Below are 15025 nucleotides of genomic sequence, written 5' to 3'. Positions count from 1 at the left end.
CGTTTAGCCGGAATCCCCCACTCTTTACCCTCCTTATCCACTGCAATCTCCCAGGTGACGTCTGATCGCCTTGGCCTGCTTTCACAGAGAGCCCCGTGAGGTCCGGAGTCGGCTCCCAGTCCTTTTCCTCTGGTGGACCCACACGAGCTCCTTGGCTGCGCCTTCCCACTCGCGTGTGCTGCGTCCTGAGTTAACCAGTTTCTCCCTCGCTGCAAATTTCCATCGCAGAGGTCCTTGTACCCGTGTTGACAGTTTCCCACGTTTGAATAAAATCTTACGGTGCCTTAAGAAATGTCATTTGAATAATTTTTTTCTTTAACATCATTCAAATGAAATATCCAAAAGAGGCCAATCAATAGAGATAGAGAATTGACAGTAGTTGTCAGGGGCTGGAGTGAGGGGTGGGGTTGGGCAGATGACAAGTGACCTCTAAACGGTATGGGATTTCTTTTAGAGTGATGATAATGATCTAAAATGGATTGTTCAGTTCAGTTCAGTCGCTCAGTCGTGTCCGACTCTTTGTGACCCCATGAATCGCAGCACGCCAGGCCTCCCTGTCCATCACCAACTCCCGGAGTTTACTCAAACTCAAGTTCATCGAGTCGGTGATGCCATCCAGCCATCTCATCCTCTGTCGTCCCCTTCTCCTCCTGCCCCCAACCCCTCCCAGCATCAGGGTCTTTTCCAATGAGTCAACTCTTCGCATCAGGTGGCCAAAGTATGGGAGTTTCAGCTTCAGCATCAGTCCTTCCAACGAACACCCAGGACTTATCTCCTTCAGGATAGACTGGTTGGATCTGCTTGCAGTCCAAGGGACTCTCAAGAGTCTTCTCCAACACCACAGTTCAAAAGCATCAATTTTTCGGTGCTCAGCTTTCTTCACAGTCCAGCTCTCACATCCATACATGACCACTGGAAAAACCATAGCCTTGACCAGATGGACCTTTGTTGACAAAGTAATGTCTCTGCTTTTTAATGTGCTATCAAGGTTGGTCATAACTTTCCTTCTAAGGAGTAAGCGTCTTTTAATTTCATGCTGCAATCACCATCTGTAGTGATTTTGGAGCCTAAAAAAAATAAAGTCTGACACTGTTTCCACTGTCTCCCCATCTATTTGCCATGAAGTGATGGGACCAGATGCCATGATCTTAGTTTTCTGAATGTTAAGCTTTAAGCCAGCTTTTTCACTCTCCTCTTTCACTTTCATCAAGAGGCTTTTTAGTTCCTCTTCACTTTCTGCCATAAGGGTGGTATCATCTGCATATCTGAGGTTATTGATATTTCTCCCGGCAATCTGAATTCCAGCTTGTGCTTCTTCCAGCCCAGCGTTTCTCATGATGTCCTCTGCATGTAAGTTAAATAAGTGGGGTGACAATATACAACCTTGACATACTCCTTTTCCTATTTGGAACCAGTCTGTTGTTCCATGTCCAGTTCTAACTGTTGCTTCCTGACCTGCAAAGAGGTTTCTCAAGAGGCAGGTCAGGTGGTCTGGTACTCACATCTCCTTCAGAACTTTCCACAGTTTGCTGTGATCCACACAGTCAAAGGCTTTGGCGTAGTCAATAAAGCAGAAATAGATGTTTTTCTGGAACTCTCTTGCTTTTTCGATGATCCAGCGGATGTTGGCAATTTGATCTCTGGTTCCTCTGCCGTTTCTAAAACCAGCTTGAACATCTGGAAGTTCTCGATTCACGTATTGCTGAAGCCTGGCTTGGAGAATTTTGAGCATTACTTTACTAGTGTGTGAGATGAGTGTAATTGTGCTGTAGTTTGAGCATTCTTTGGGATTGCCTTTCTTAGGGATTGGAATGAAAAAGGACCTTTTCCAGATATGTGGCCTCTTCTGAGTTTTCCAAATTTGCTGGCGTATTGAGTGCAGCACCTTCACAGCATCATCTTTCAGGATTTGAAATAGTTCAACTGGAATTCCATCACATCCACTAGCTTTGTTCATAGTGATGTTTCTAAGGCCCACTTGACTTCACATTCCAGGATGTCTGGCTCTAGATGAGTGATCACACCATTGTGATTATCTGGGTTGTGAAGATCTTTTTTGAGAGCTTGTTTGGAGGTTCTAGCAGGGGAGCGCAGCTACTCGTATACCCTTGACCGAAGACCGGTCCTCCTCTATCGGGGATGGTCGTCCTCTTTGACCGAGCACACAGCTTCGGGAGGGATGCACATGGAGTGGTGAGGGAGGAAGGGGACACCCACCAAGCCAGCCAGATCAGCTGAATCAACCCTGGCGATCAATGGGGTGACAGATGTCACAACCAGATCGCCCTCACATCCATGAAGATCTTTTTTGTACAGTTCTTCTGTGTATTCTTGCCACCTCTTCTTAATATCTTCTGCTTCTGTTAGGTCCATACTATTTCTGTCCTTTATTGAGCCCATTTTTGCATGAAATATTCCCTTGGTATCTCTAATTTTCTTGAAGAGATCTCTAGTCTTTCCCATTCTGTTGTTTTCCTCTATTTCTTTGCATTGATTGCTGAGGAAGGCTTTCTTATCTCTCCTGGCTATTCTTTGGAACTCTGCATTCAAATGGGAATATCTTTCCTTTTCTCCTTTGGTTTTTGCTTCTCTTCTTTTCACAGCTATTTGTAAGGCCTCCTCAGACAACCATTTTGCCTTTTTGCATTTCTTTTCCATGGGGATGGTCTTGATCCCTGTCTCCTGTACAAAGTCACGAACCTCCCTCCATAGTTTATCAGGCTCTCTGTCTGTCAGATCTAGTCCCTTAAATCTATTTCTCACTTCCACTGTATAGTCATAAGGGATTTGATTTAAGTTATACCTGAATGGTCTAGTGGTTATCCCTACTCTCTACAGTTTAAGTCTGAATTTGGCAATAAGGAGTTCATGATCTGAGCCACAGTCAGCTCCAGGTCTTGTTTGTGCTGACTGTATAGAGTTTCTCCATCTTTGGCTGCAAAGAATACAATCAATCTGATTTCAGTGTTGGCCATCTGGTAATGTCCATGTGTAGAGTCTTCTTTTGTGTTGTTGAAAGAGGGTGTTTGCTATGACCAGTGCGTTCTCTTGGCAAAACTCTATTAGCCTTTGCCCTGCTTCATTCCGTACTCCAAGGCCAAATTTGCCTGTTACTCCAGGTGTTTCTTGACTTCCTACTTTTGCATTCCAGTCCCCTATAATGAAAAGGACGTCTTTTTTGGGTGTTAGTTCTAAAAGGTCTTGTAGGTCTTCATAGAACCGTTCAACTTCGGCTTCTTCAGCGTTATTGGTTGGGGCATAGGCTTGGATTACCATGATATTGAATGGTTTGCCTTGGAAACAAACAGAGATCATTCTGTCATTTTTGAGATTGCATCCAAGTACTGCATTTCGGACTCTTTTGTTGACTATCATGGCTACTCCATTTCTTCTAAGGGATTCCTGCCCACAGTAGTAGATATAATGGTCATCTGAGTTAAAGTCACCCATTCCAGTCCATTTTAGTTTGCTGATTCCTAGAATGTCGACATTCACTCTTCCCAGCTCCTCTTTGACCACCTCCAATTTGCCTTGATTCATGGACCTAGCATTCCAGGTTCCTATGCAATATTGCTCTTTACAGCATCGGACCTTGCTCCTCCAAGGAGCGGCTGCTGCGGGCGCAGGAGGGCCGAGAGGAGCTACTCCACGTTCAAGGTCAGGAGGGGCGGCCGTGAGAAGACACCCCTCATCCAAGGTAAGGAGCAGCGGCTGCGCTTTGCTGGAGCAGCCGTGAAGAGATACCCCACGTCCAAGGTAAGAGAACCCCAAGTAAGACGGTAGGTGTTGCGAGAGGGCATCAGAGGGCAGACACACTGAAACCATAATCACAGAAAACTAGCCAATCTGATCACAGGGACCACAGTCGTGTCTAACTCAATGAAACTAAGCCACACCGTGTGGGGCCACCCAAGATGGTTGGGTCTTGGTGGAGAGGTCTGACAGAATGTGGTCCGCTGGAGAAGGGAATGGCAAACCACTTCAGTATTCTTGCCTTGAGAACCCCATGAACAGTATGAGAAGGCAAAATGATAGGATACTGAAAGAGAAACTCCCCAGGTCAGTAGGTGCCCAATATGCTACTGGAGATCAGTGGAGAAATAACTCCAGAAAGAATGAAGGGATGGAGCCAAAGCAAAAAAAAAAAAAAAATGGATTGTAGTGGTTGCTATATAGCTCCGTGAATAAACTGAAAGCCACAACCTCTACACTTTCAACTTTATGGTATGTGAAAGATATTTCAATAAAATTGCCTTTAAAAGCTCATCTTTGACAATTTGAATGCAAAAAGAAACTATTTGACAAATACATTTCCCATACTGTGCATAACATTGTGCCACCAGTTAGCTGTGCAAAGATGAGAAAGTCCTGTGCTTACTTGAGAGCAATCTCTGTATGTGTAAAATGTTCAGTCTAGTAGAGGGAAACAGATGAGTAAATATATAAGTGCAAAGTGCAAAGACACAAGACTCAGGAAGGAGTAGAGGGACTAATAGGGAAAGGTCGGTACTAACAAAGTCAGAAATCAAATGACATGTAAGCCATTGGAATGGAGGTGATGTAAGCTGAAACTTCCTTCCCCATAAAGAAGTTCAACTTTCAAAATAAAGGCAATACATTCTCATTACCATACTAAAAAAAAATTGTAGACAAACAGCACACGAAGTCAAAAGACAAGCTAGGGAGAAATTTTAAATCTACCATAAGATGCTAATTTCCTTTAGTACATCTATAAAGGGACCAATGGCTCAAGACGGGGGGAAAATGGGTAAATGACATGAAAATGCAGTTCATAGGATAAGAAACGCAAGTGGATTCTAAACATATGAAAGAAAACTCAACTTCACTCATAATAAGAAAACTAAAATAGTGGGATATCACTTTTCATACATTAGCAAAGATCCAAAGGTTTGGTGACACTTTGTTGGCAAAAGTAGGGGAAACAGACCTCTTCATACACTGTTTTTGTGAGTGATGTTGATGCATGCTCTATTGGGAACAAGCTGGCATGTCTTCCAAAGCTAAGGATGTACATACTCAGCCCTAAAGCTCCCAATTCTGGGAAACATCTTCTAGAGACGCATTCTGCATGTGTGCAGAGTGATCTGTTGCCTGGGGATAGTCATCACAATATTGTCTGTAAAAGCAAAAAGTTAGGGACAGTTTAACAGTCCATCAAGTTGGAAATGGATTTAAAAAGTCACAGCATTCTCACATAGTGAAATACCATGCAGCTATTTACAGAAACAAGCAGTTCTATGTGTGATATGGAACAACCTCCAAGATATGTTAAGGGGGAAGAAGCAAGGGATACAGAAGTGCTTATCATATGCGACCATTTGGGTAGGATAGAAAACTAACTGAACAATGGGTAGAAAGATCTTTAAACTATCCATGGGAGGACAAATTAGGACATTTGCAATGTCTTCTGAAAGGAGCATGATTATATTAACATGAATATCAAGATACATTGCCTCACACTAGATTACGTTATTAATGCCATTTATTACTAGAGGCAATAGTTGTAGTGGAAGTCTTGCTAAGAGGCCTGAGACAGACAAACCAGCAAGGTGAAAATCAGCCATTTCTGAGCCCATCTCAAGGCCAGATGGTTTGCTCTACTCCACTTGGGGTCTCTGCACCAAGACAGCTCTAGTTTACCTTCTGACCTGCTCAGCTCCATGGACTAGCTAACCAGGCTGCCAGACAGTTTCTGGAACCTCAGGTGGGCCCGGACCTTCTCTGCTGTGCTAAGACTGGCCAGGTGACTTGTCATAGCCAATTTCATGTTTACCATCTTAACTGAACATTTTTAAATTAATATATATTAGAGTTAAAGTCATATATTTGAGATGAATATTTAGTAAAATCATAAATATAATCTAAAGTTTTCCTTCCTTCAAACACATTTTTAAAGTGACAAAATAAAAGAGTGAATTCAGTTTGGATTAAAGACCTCAGTAACTGAATCATTCTGACATTTCCTAGATGTGTTCGAAGATTCAGTTCAGATCAGTCACTCAGTTGTGTCTGACACTTTGAGACCCCATGAATTGCAGCATGCCAGGCTTCCCTGTCCTTCACCAACTCCCAGAGCTTGCTCAAACTCATGTCCATCGAGTCGATGATGCCATCCAACCATCTCATCCTCTGTTGTCCCCTTCTCCTACCACCTTCAATCTTTCCCAGCATCAGGGTCTTTCCCAATGAGTCAGTTCTTTGCATCAGGTGGCCAAGGTATCTGAGCTTCAGCTTCAGCATCGGTCCTTCCAATGAATATTCAGGACTGATTTCCTTTAGGATGGACTGGTTGGATCTCCTTGCTGCCCCAGGGACTCTCAAGAGTCTTCTCCAACACCACAGTTCAAAAGCATCAATTCTTCAGCACTCAACTTTCTTTATAGTCCACCTCTCATATCTATACATGATTGCTGGAAAAACCATAGCTTTGACTAGGCAGAACTTTGTTGGCAAAGTAATGTCTCTGATTTTTAATGTGCTGTCTAGGCTGGTCATAGCTTTTCTTCCAAGGAGCAAACGTCTTTTAATTTTATGGCTGCGGTCACCATCTGCAGTGATTGTGGAGTCCAAGAAAATAAAGTCTGTCACTGTTTCCATTCTTTCCCCATCTATTTGCCATGGGTGATAAGTGATAAGTGATAAGTCCCATAAGTGATGGGACCCGATGCCATGATCTTAGTTTTCTGAATGTTGGGCTTTAAGCCAGCTTTTTCACTCTCCTCTTTCACTTTCATCAAGAGGCTCTTTAGTTCCTCTTTGCTTTCTGCCATAAGGGTGGAGTTATCTGCATATCTGAGGTTATTGATGTTTCTCCCAGCAATCTTGATCCCAGCTTGTGCTTCATCCAGCCTGGTATTTCGCATGATGTACTCTGCATAGAAGTTAAATAAATAGGGTGACAATATACAGCCTTGATGTACTCCTCTCCCAATTTGGAACCAGTCCAGCGCTTCTTAAATGACTCTCCTGCCATGGCCTGATCACAGCAGTCCTCACTCCAGTGAGCAAGATGGCTCTCTCTTTGTTTCTGAGTAATTTAATTTCTTAAGAAACCCCTTGGGGTGTTTAATATTCTGGTCAGACTGAAAATCCGTGCCTTGTTTTCCTGACTGTGTTTCATGGACTATTTTAGGAGGGACTCATCAGAGAGACAGTAAAACAGAGACTTGCACGTGTGCAATTTCACAAAACTTAGTACTGCATAAGAATATCAGTGAGCAGCTGTTCCCCAGTATCTTGCTGACTTCAGACAAGTTCACATGCCAGGAAAGTCCTGGACTAGGGGTTTAGAACCCCTTGGATGAAGTTGTATTATTGTCTAATGTAATTCATGACTTGATTGATGGTATCAGGGTCCTACTCTCTTTCCAAGTGTGATTCTTCATTGTCCCACTTCGAAGGCAGTGGAAGTGAGCCCTGCAGAAAAAGTAGGCAGCTTGAGGGACCACCCCTCAGATACCTGAGCTGTTGCCTCTGACTGGAGTTTTTATGCCGAAGGTGTGAGGGGGCGCGTTGGGGGACAGTCATGCACACCTAGCTGTAGTGAAGTTGCTGCTGCTGGAAACGGCATGACCCTTCACGCCCCTGGTTAGAACCCGAGGACGAGGCCGTGGTCCCAAGGTCTGCGGAGACATGACAGGCAGGGAAAGCAAATCCAAGTCCAGACCAAGCTGCTACTCCAGAAAGAAAAGAGTGCTGCTCTCTCCAAGGTAGGAGCCCAGGGCAGTCAGCCCGGCCTGCAGTAGCTGGCTGGGCCTTGGTACCAAGGACCCTTATAGGCCCAGGGCTGGCCACCTGGCTACTGAACAATGGCTCCCTCCCTGAGGTGAGGGAGGCCATGCCACCTGCTCAAGGCCACCATGGCCAAGGAAGGAAGGGGAGGGAGAGTGCGGAGGAGGAGAAGGGGAAGGGGAGAGGAGTGGGATGGTGCTGGCTGACTGAGGAGTTTGCCCTTTGGCCAGGCTGAGACTGGCCTGGAGCTGCTGCGTAAACATAGTCCTGAGGCAGGTGTGTTAAAAGTGTCAGTCGCTCCGTCGGAACTCAGACCCCTGGTCTGAGAGGAGGTGACCCTGCCACAGCCCAGGAGGTGGTGAGGGGCATGCTTGTTACATAGGCGTGCATGTGTGCTCAGGCATGTTGACTCTTTTTGTGACCCCAGGGACTGCACCCTGCCAGGCTCCTCTGTCCATGGAATTTTCTAGGTAAGACTACTGGAGTGGGTTGCCATTGCCTCCTCCAGGGGAGCTTCCTGACCCAGGGATCAAACCCATGTCTCCTGCATTGGCAGGCGAATTCTTTACCACTGAGCCACCAGGGGAGGGTGCTTTGAAAGTTGAGAAATCTCATTTGGATGTTGGTTATCACTTCAGGATTCTTGTGACTTTGAAATTAAACTTTCTCAAGGTTTAGATTCATAACGTAGTCGAACGCCACTGCGATTATCTTGATCGTGTGCAATGGAGACGGTTCTGGAGCTGCCATCAAGAGCAAGAGAGAATGAACTGGAAAAAAGTGATAGATTGTGCTTTCAAGAGTATGTGTTCACTTTATTAAATCCTTTTGCAGTGAAGCTTTTAATGCCTGAAGACGTTGGGAGAATCTGACCTCATGGAATGAATTAAAAGATGTGTAATCTTCAAACTACTGCACAATTGTCCTCATCTCACACACTAGCAAAGCAATGCTCAAAATTCTCCAAGCTAGGTTTCAACACGACACGAACCAAGAACTTCCAGATGTTCAAGTTGGATTTAGAAAAGGCAGAGGAACCAGAGATCAGATTGCCAACATCCGTTAGATCATAGAAAAAGCAAGAGAATCCCAGGAAAACATCTACTTCTGCTTCACTGACGATGTGAAAGACTTTGACTGTGTAAACCACACCAAACTGTGGAAAATTCTTCAAGAGATGGGAATACCAGACCACCTGATCTGCCTCCTGAGAAATCTGTATACAGGTCAAGAAGCAACAGTTAGAACTGGACATGGGACAATGCACTGGTTCCAAATTGGGAAAGGAGTACATCAAGGCTGTATAGTCACCCTGCTTATTTAACTTATTTACAGAGTACATCATGCGAAATACCAGGCTGGATGAAGCACAAGTTGGAATCAAGATTGCTGGGAGAAACATCAATAACCTCAGATATGCAGATAACTCCACCCTTATGGCAGAAAGCAAAGAGGAACTAAAGAGCCTCTTGATGAAAGTGAAAGAGGAGAGTGAAAAAGCTGGCTTAAAGCCCAACATTCAGAAAACTAAGATCATGGCATCGGGTCCCATCACTTATGGGACTTATCACTTATCACTTATCACCCATGGCAAATAGATGGGGAAAGAATGGAAACAGTGACAGACTTTATTTTCTTGGACTCCACAATCACTGCAGATGGTGACCGCAGCCATAAAATTAAAAGACGTTTGCTCCTTGGAAGAAAAGCTATGACCAGCCTAGACAGCACATTAAAAATCAGAGACATTACTTTGCCAACAAAGTTCTGCCTAGTCAAAGCTATGGTTTTTCCAGCAATCATGTATAGATGTGAGAGGTGGACTATAAAGAAAGTTGAGTGCTGAAGAATTGATGCTTTTGAACTGTGGTGTTGGAGAAGACTCTTGAGAGTCCCTGGGGCAGCAAGGAGATCCAACCAGTCCATCCTAAAGGAAATCAGTCCTGAATATTCATTGGAAGGACCGATGCTGAAGCTGAAGCTCAGATACCTTGGCCACCTGATGCAAAGAACTGACTCATTGGGAAAGACCCTGATGCTGGGAAAGATTGAAGGTGGTAGGAGAAGGGGACAACAGAGGATGAGATGGTTGGATGGCATCATCGACTCGATGGACATGAGTTTGAGCAAGCTCTGGGAGTTGGTGAAGGACAGGGAAGCCTGGCGTGTTGCTGTCCATGGGGTCTCAAAGAGTCGGACATGACTGGGTGACTGAGCAACAATAATAAAAGACTCTAATTGGCTAAAGTTGAAAGGATACAGGTGATTCTCAAGGAGATGGTGATTTTCAGACATTCTGTTGTCATTTTACAATGACAGTTCTGCAAATTTGGGGCTAGCCTCTGTGCAAACATCAGCTCTGCCTCCCAGAGCCGTCTCTGCGTCCAAATGTGCTCACTACACAGGCTCCGAGGGCTGCAGCGAACACCCACTTGGGAACCAGTGCTTGTGTCCCTGGTTCAACCCCCAGCCACGGCCCCACAGGTTACTGCCCTGACGGACACAGATCCTTGAAGGGCAGGTCTTACCTCTGCTGCTTCTACACACGACTCTGTTAAAATTCTTGGGGAATCTATTATGTTCCTGAACTGGATTTCATGACTCAGAGACTTGTTATAAAACAGCCCATAAAACCACGCTGAAGAACTGAGCAGGTGGTCATGGTGGTGGTTTAGCTGCTCAGTCGTTTCCGACTCTTGCGACCCCATGGACTGTAGCCAGCCAGACTCCTGTGTGCATGGGATTCCCTGGCAAGAATACTGGCATGAATAGCCATTTCCTTCTCCAGGGGATCTTCCTGACCCAGGGATCAAACCCAGGTCTCTTGCATTGCAGGCAGATTCTTCCCTGAGCCACCAGGGAAGCACCTGGGGTGATTGGATTCACTCATTCTTCTTGATCAGGCCTGAGTATTTTGGGTGACTTAGTACATATTTGTTGAGAACAATTGATTACTTTGCTACAATTTACAATTTGATGAAGATATTGCAAACAACCTGAGGGAAAGAGTGCTAATTAGGCGAGCTGGAGTTGTGGGCGTCTGACCTTTCTCATCAAATGGCAGGAAGGGACAGAAGCCTCCTGTCGGGGCAGCTGAGGACTCTGTGGTCCCACCCGCACAGCGGCCTCTGAGCTGGGCTGCGGTCCCAGGAGCCAACACCAGAGGGCGCGCCTCCGCCGCTCCTCCAGGCCCTGCAGAGGCTGCCGGCCGGCCAGTTCTGCGGACGCCTTGAACCGGACCCGGGCCAGGTCAGGCGAAGGGCCTCGGAAGGCGGGACCCTGAGGATCACGGAGGCCTTGTCGGTTTCGGCCATTGTTTTGAGGGTTAGTTTGTTTCGTGGTTTCCCCAACTTGCTCCCGGGTTAATGCAGGAGACACTGGGTGGATCCCTGGGTCGGGAAGATCCCCTGGAGGAGGGCATGGCAACCCACTCAGCATTCTTGCCTGGGGAATTCCATGGACAGAGGAGCCTGGTGGGCTACTGTCCATGGGGTTGCAAAGAGCCGGACACAGCTGAGCACACAGTACATTAGTGAATACAGGTAGTTGGGTAATTGTTTCAAAAGCTCCAGATAACAAGGTTTGGTTTTTTTTCTTTTTTTTTTTTTTTTGCTAGAAATAAGACATCTTTGGACAACTTTATCATGTATAACAAATCTTTTTCCCCCTGTGTGCAACCAAGCTTCTTTTGAATTTTGGAGTTGAGCACTAAGGAGCCGCAAACATCAGAAACATATTGAGTAAATTCACTGCATTGGGACTTTTCAGGGTGAAGCTGCAGAGACCAGCTACTAAAACTCACCTCTGGGAGTAAGTGGTCACTGGGGTGGGGACAAAGGCAAGACGAACACTGGCTGTGATTGGGAAGGACGTCCTGCCCTAAGTCGACCCTAAGTAGCCACAGTTATAAAGGAGGCACAGGTATGAGGGCTCATAAACCATCATTTGATCTCTGCGGCTGCTGCTAAGTCTCTTCAGTCATGTCCGACTCTGTGCAACCCCATAGACGGCAGCCCACCAGGCTCCCCCGTCCCAGGGATTCTCCAGGCAAGAACACTGCAGTGGACTGCCATTCCTTCTCCAATGCATGAAAGTGAAAAGTGAAAGTGAAGTCGCTCAGTCCTGTCTGACTCTTAGCGACCCCATGGACCGCAGCCTACCAGGCTCCTCCATCCATGGGGTTTTCCAGGCAAGAGTACTGGAGTGGGATGCCATTGCCTTCTCCGATTCAATCGCTACTGGAGGGCTTTTTCTAGCAATTTGGCATTGAGCTCAAGATTCTTGACACAGTACTATGCCCAGTTTGAGGCTTCTGGACAGGGAAGGGGTGTGGACAGCTTACAGTGGTTCTGAGGTTTCCCCCTAACATAATGAAGGCCAAATTCAGTCTTGAGCCAGGTTCTAGAACCAGTTCTCCCTGCCAATGGGGGTTCAGAGAGGCTGAGTAATCTTCTCACAGTCATTCAGAGAATCCTCTGAAGGGTCAAAACTCATATCCAGGTCTGTCTGACTCCAGGCCTATGATTTTAAACACCATCATTGAAGGGCCTGCGTGCTGGGAGCAGGGAAGAACCTGGGTGATTCCACGTGGACATGGAAGCCTGAGAGGAGACGGACCGTGGATCTTCAAGAGTTTGTGCAGGAAGGGGTGATGTGAGCTCCTGGTTCTCCTCCTCTATTTCAGCAGAGAATTCAACCCAAACCTGCAGTGTGAGCTAGATACAGCCAAGCATTACACACCATGATGCGCGCAAGGGTCCAGCTCTGTGAAGTGGGACCACGTCCATCTTCTCGTCTGGAGCCCCAGGCCTGTCCCAGGGCCTGGCGCGCACACACATGCGCTGGTCCCTAACCAAGACCTGCTGATTACTCTTACTTCTTAGGTTCTGTATCTTGGGATCAGGGTGTAATTTTGTCCCATTGAGGAGTTTTAATCTGATTTATTTAGATATTTGTTAAAGTAATAATCACAGACTTTTAAGGCAAATTATACAAATATATCTGAGAATTATAAACAAATCCACAACAACACAAAATATGGTAACAGAGTGTGTGTTCCTAACTAGAGAGAAAGATCCAATTCAAAAGGCTTTAGCTCCCAGTATTACTCTGCATAATTTGTTTTCAGCTATCAGCCCTAGAAGCACAGAAAATAGTTTTGCTGCATCATCTGCTCAGACATCCTGTGAACACATGCAGTTTGGATGCTGACTCACACGCGTGTAGCTGTCCCCGCGTGATAAGGTGAGGAGGCCTGGCCAGGGTGGGAAGCAGCGTCCCTGAGGACAGGGGGCTGCCCCAGGAGGCCATGACAGCCTTGCCGTTTGTCCACCACTGCTTCTGACGCATCTTCTCCTCCTCTGTGTTCTGAGTCCTCCCCTCCACTTCATCTTTTGGGTCCAGGCGGCGGCCTTGCTGAACTTCAGCTTCAGTTCCCATGGGATCAAAAATACATGTTGGAAACAAACACTTTTCTTAGGTAAAGGTGGTAAAATATCAGTTTTCTAGAACACTGGGAAATGAAGTATTTAAATTCGTTGACAGTTCTACTTTATTTAGAATTAATTATATAACCTTAAAAAATAACAGCCTTGTGTGCATGCTAAGTTGCTTCAGCCATGTCTGACTCTGTGTGACTACATGGACTGCGGCCAGCCAGGCTCTTCTGTCCATGGGGATTCTCCAGGCAAGAAAAGAATACTGGAGTGGGTTGCCATGCCTTCCTCCAGGGGATCCTCCTGGCCCTCTTTAAAAAAATAACAGTGTTATTGAGACATAATTGTATAACATAAAATTCACCATTTCAAGGTGTATTTTCAGTGGTTTTGTTATATTCTACATTGTGCAGTTGTCCCCAAATCCAATTTTAGGAAACTTTCATCATTCCCACCCAAAAGGCCACATGCAGCTATGGCTCCCAGTTCTCCTCCCCAGCCCTTGGCACCCACTAGCCTACTTCATGTGTCTGCGGACTGGCCATTCTGGGCATTTCATAGAAATGGAATCATGCACTATGTGGCCATTTGTATCAGGCCTCTTTCACCAAGCAGAATGTCTCAATGTTTATCTGCAATGCAGTGTGTATAGAACTTTATTCCCAGGTCTCCTGCACTGCAGGAAAATTCTTCACTGTCTGAGCCACCAGGGAAGTCCTTACTCCTTGTTGCGGTTGCATGATATTCTATAGTATGGTTGTATCCTGTTTTGTTCATTTGTTCATCAGCTGATGGAACATTCTTGTACAACTTTTTGTGTGGACATGTGTCCTTAATTCTCTTGGGTATGCACCACAGAGTGGAATTATTAGGTGCTTTGGTAAGTACGTACTTAGCTTTAGAGGCCAGACTGTTTCCCAGGTTGGCTGCACAAGTTCACGTCCCGTCACCACAGCCCGCCTCAACTCTCGTCTTCTGTGTTTTGATTTTAGTCTCCTGGTGGGTGTGGAGTAAGTTCTCATTGTGGTTTTGACTTGCATTCCCCTAATAGTATTGAGCATCTTTTCATGGGTTTCTTAGCCATTTGTCCATATTCTTTGGAGAAATATCTAAATAATCAGATGATCTTTTGCTATGTCAATTGTATTGTTGAAAATCTTTCTGAAATGGGTCAAAGTACTTTTATACTAGATTGGTACTTCCACGATTGCACTTTGAACCTTCTGGCTTGTTGGTGTTGGAAGATGCTGGGCCTTTAGGAAGTCAGCAACATCCCAGAAGTTTTCTTTTTCCTGTTATTTCCCTCATCCCTCCCTGAAAGTCTGTGCTGGGAACTGCCCTTGGATAGAGACGGCGACAATGGGACCTAGTCGTCCAGGTCTCTCAGGGAAAGGGTAGACCAGGGCTGCTTTCTCTGCTGTGGACGCATTAGGACCCAGAAGAGGAGAGAATGAAGGCTTCCGTCATCTCCTGCCCTGGAGCGTGTCTGCTTACCCCGACCTTGCACACTGCGGGTGTCAGGGGGACTACACAGTGCAAAGCAAAGTCTCACGTGAAATACTAGGAGTTGAATTCTCACAGATTTTATTTGCACGATATAGTTAAGGAGTAATCAGGCACACAACCCCTCAAGGGATAGCCCGCATGATCAGAAGATATTCCTAAAACTTATTGTCAGGTAGAAAAGCCACCTCAGTCAACATGTTGATGGAATCCTGTGGCTTAAAATAAGCAGAGGGGGATGGGGTGGAAGGTGGCAGGGAAGCTCACGAGGGAGGGGACATATGTATACCTATGACTCATCCATGTTGGTGTATGGCAGAAACCAACACAATATT

This window comes from Dama dama, chromosome 30, assembly GCF_033118175.1.
Source record: "Dama dama isolate Ldn47 chromosome 30, ASM3311817v1, whole genome shotgun sequence".
Lineage (NCBI taxonomy): Eukaryota > Metazoa > Chordata > Mammalia > Artiodactyla > Cervidae > Dama > Dama dama.
Note: the sequence above shows the minus strand (reverse complement) of the source record.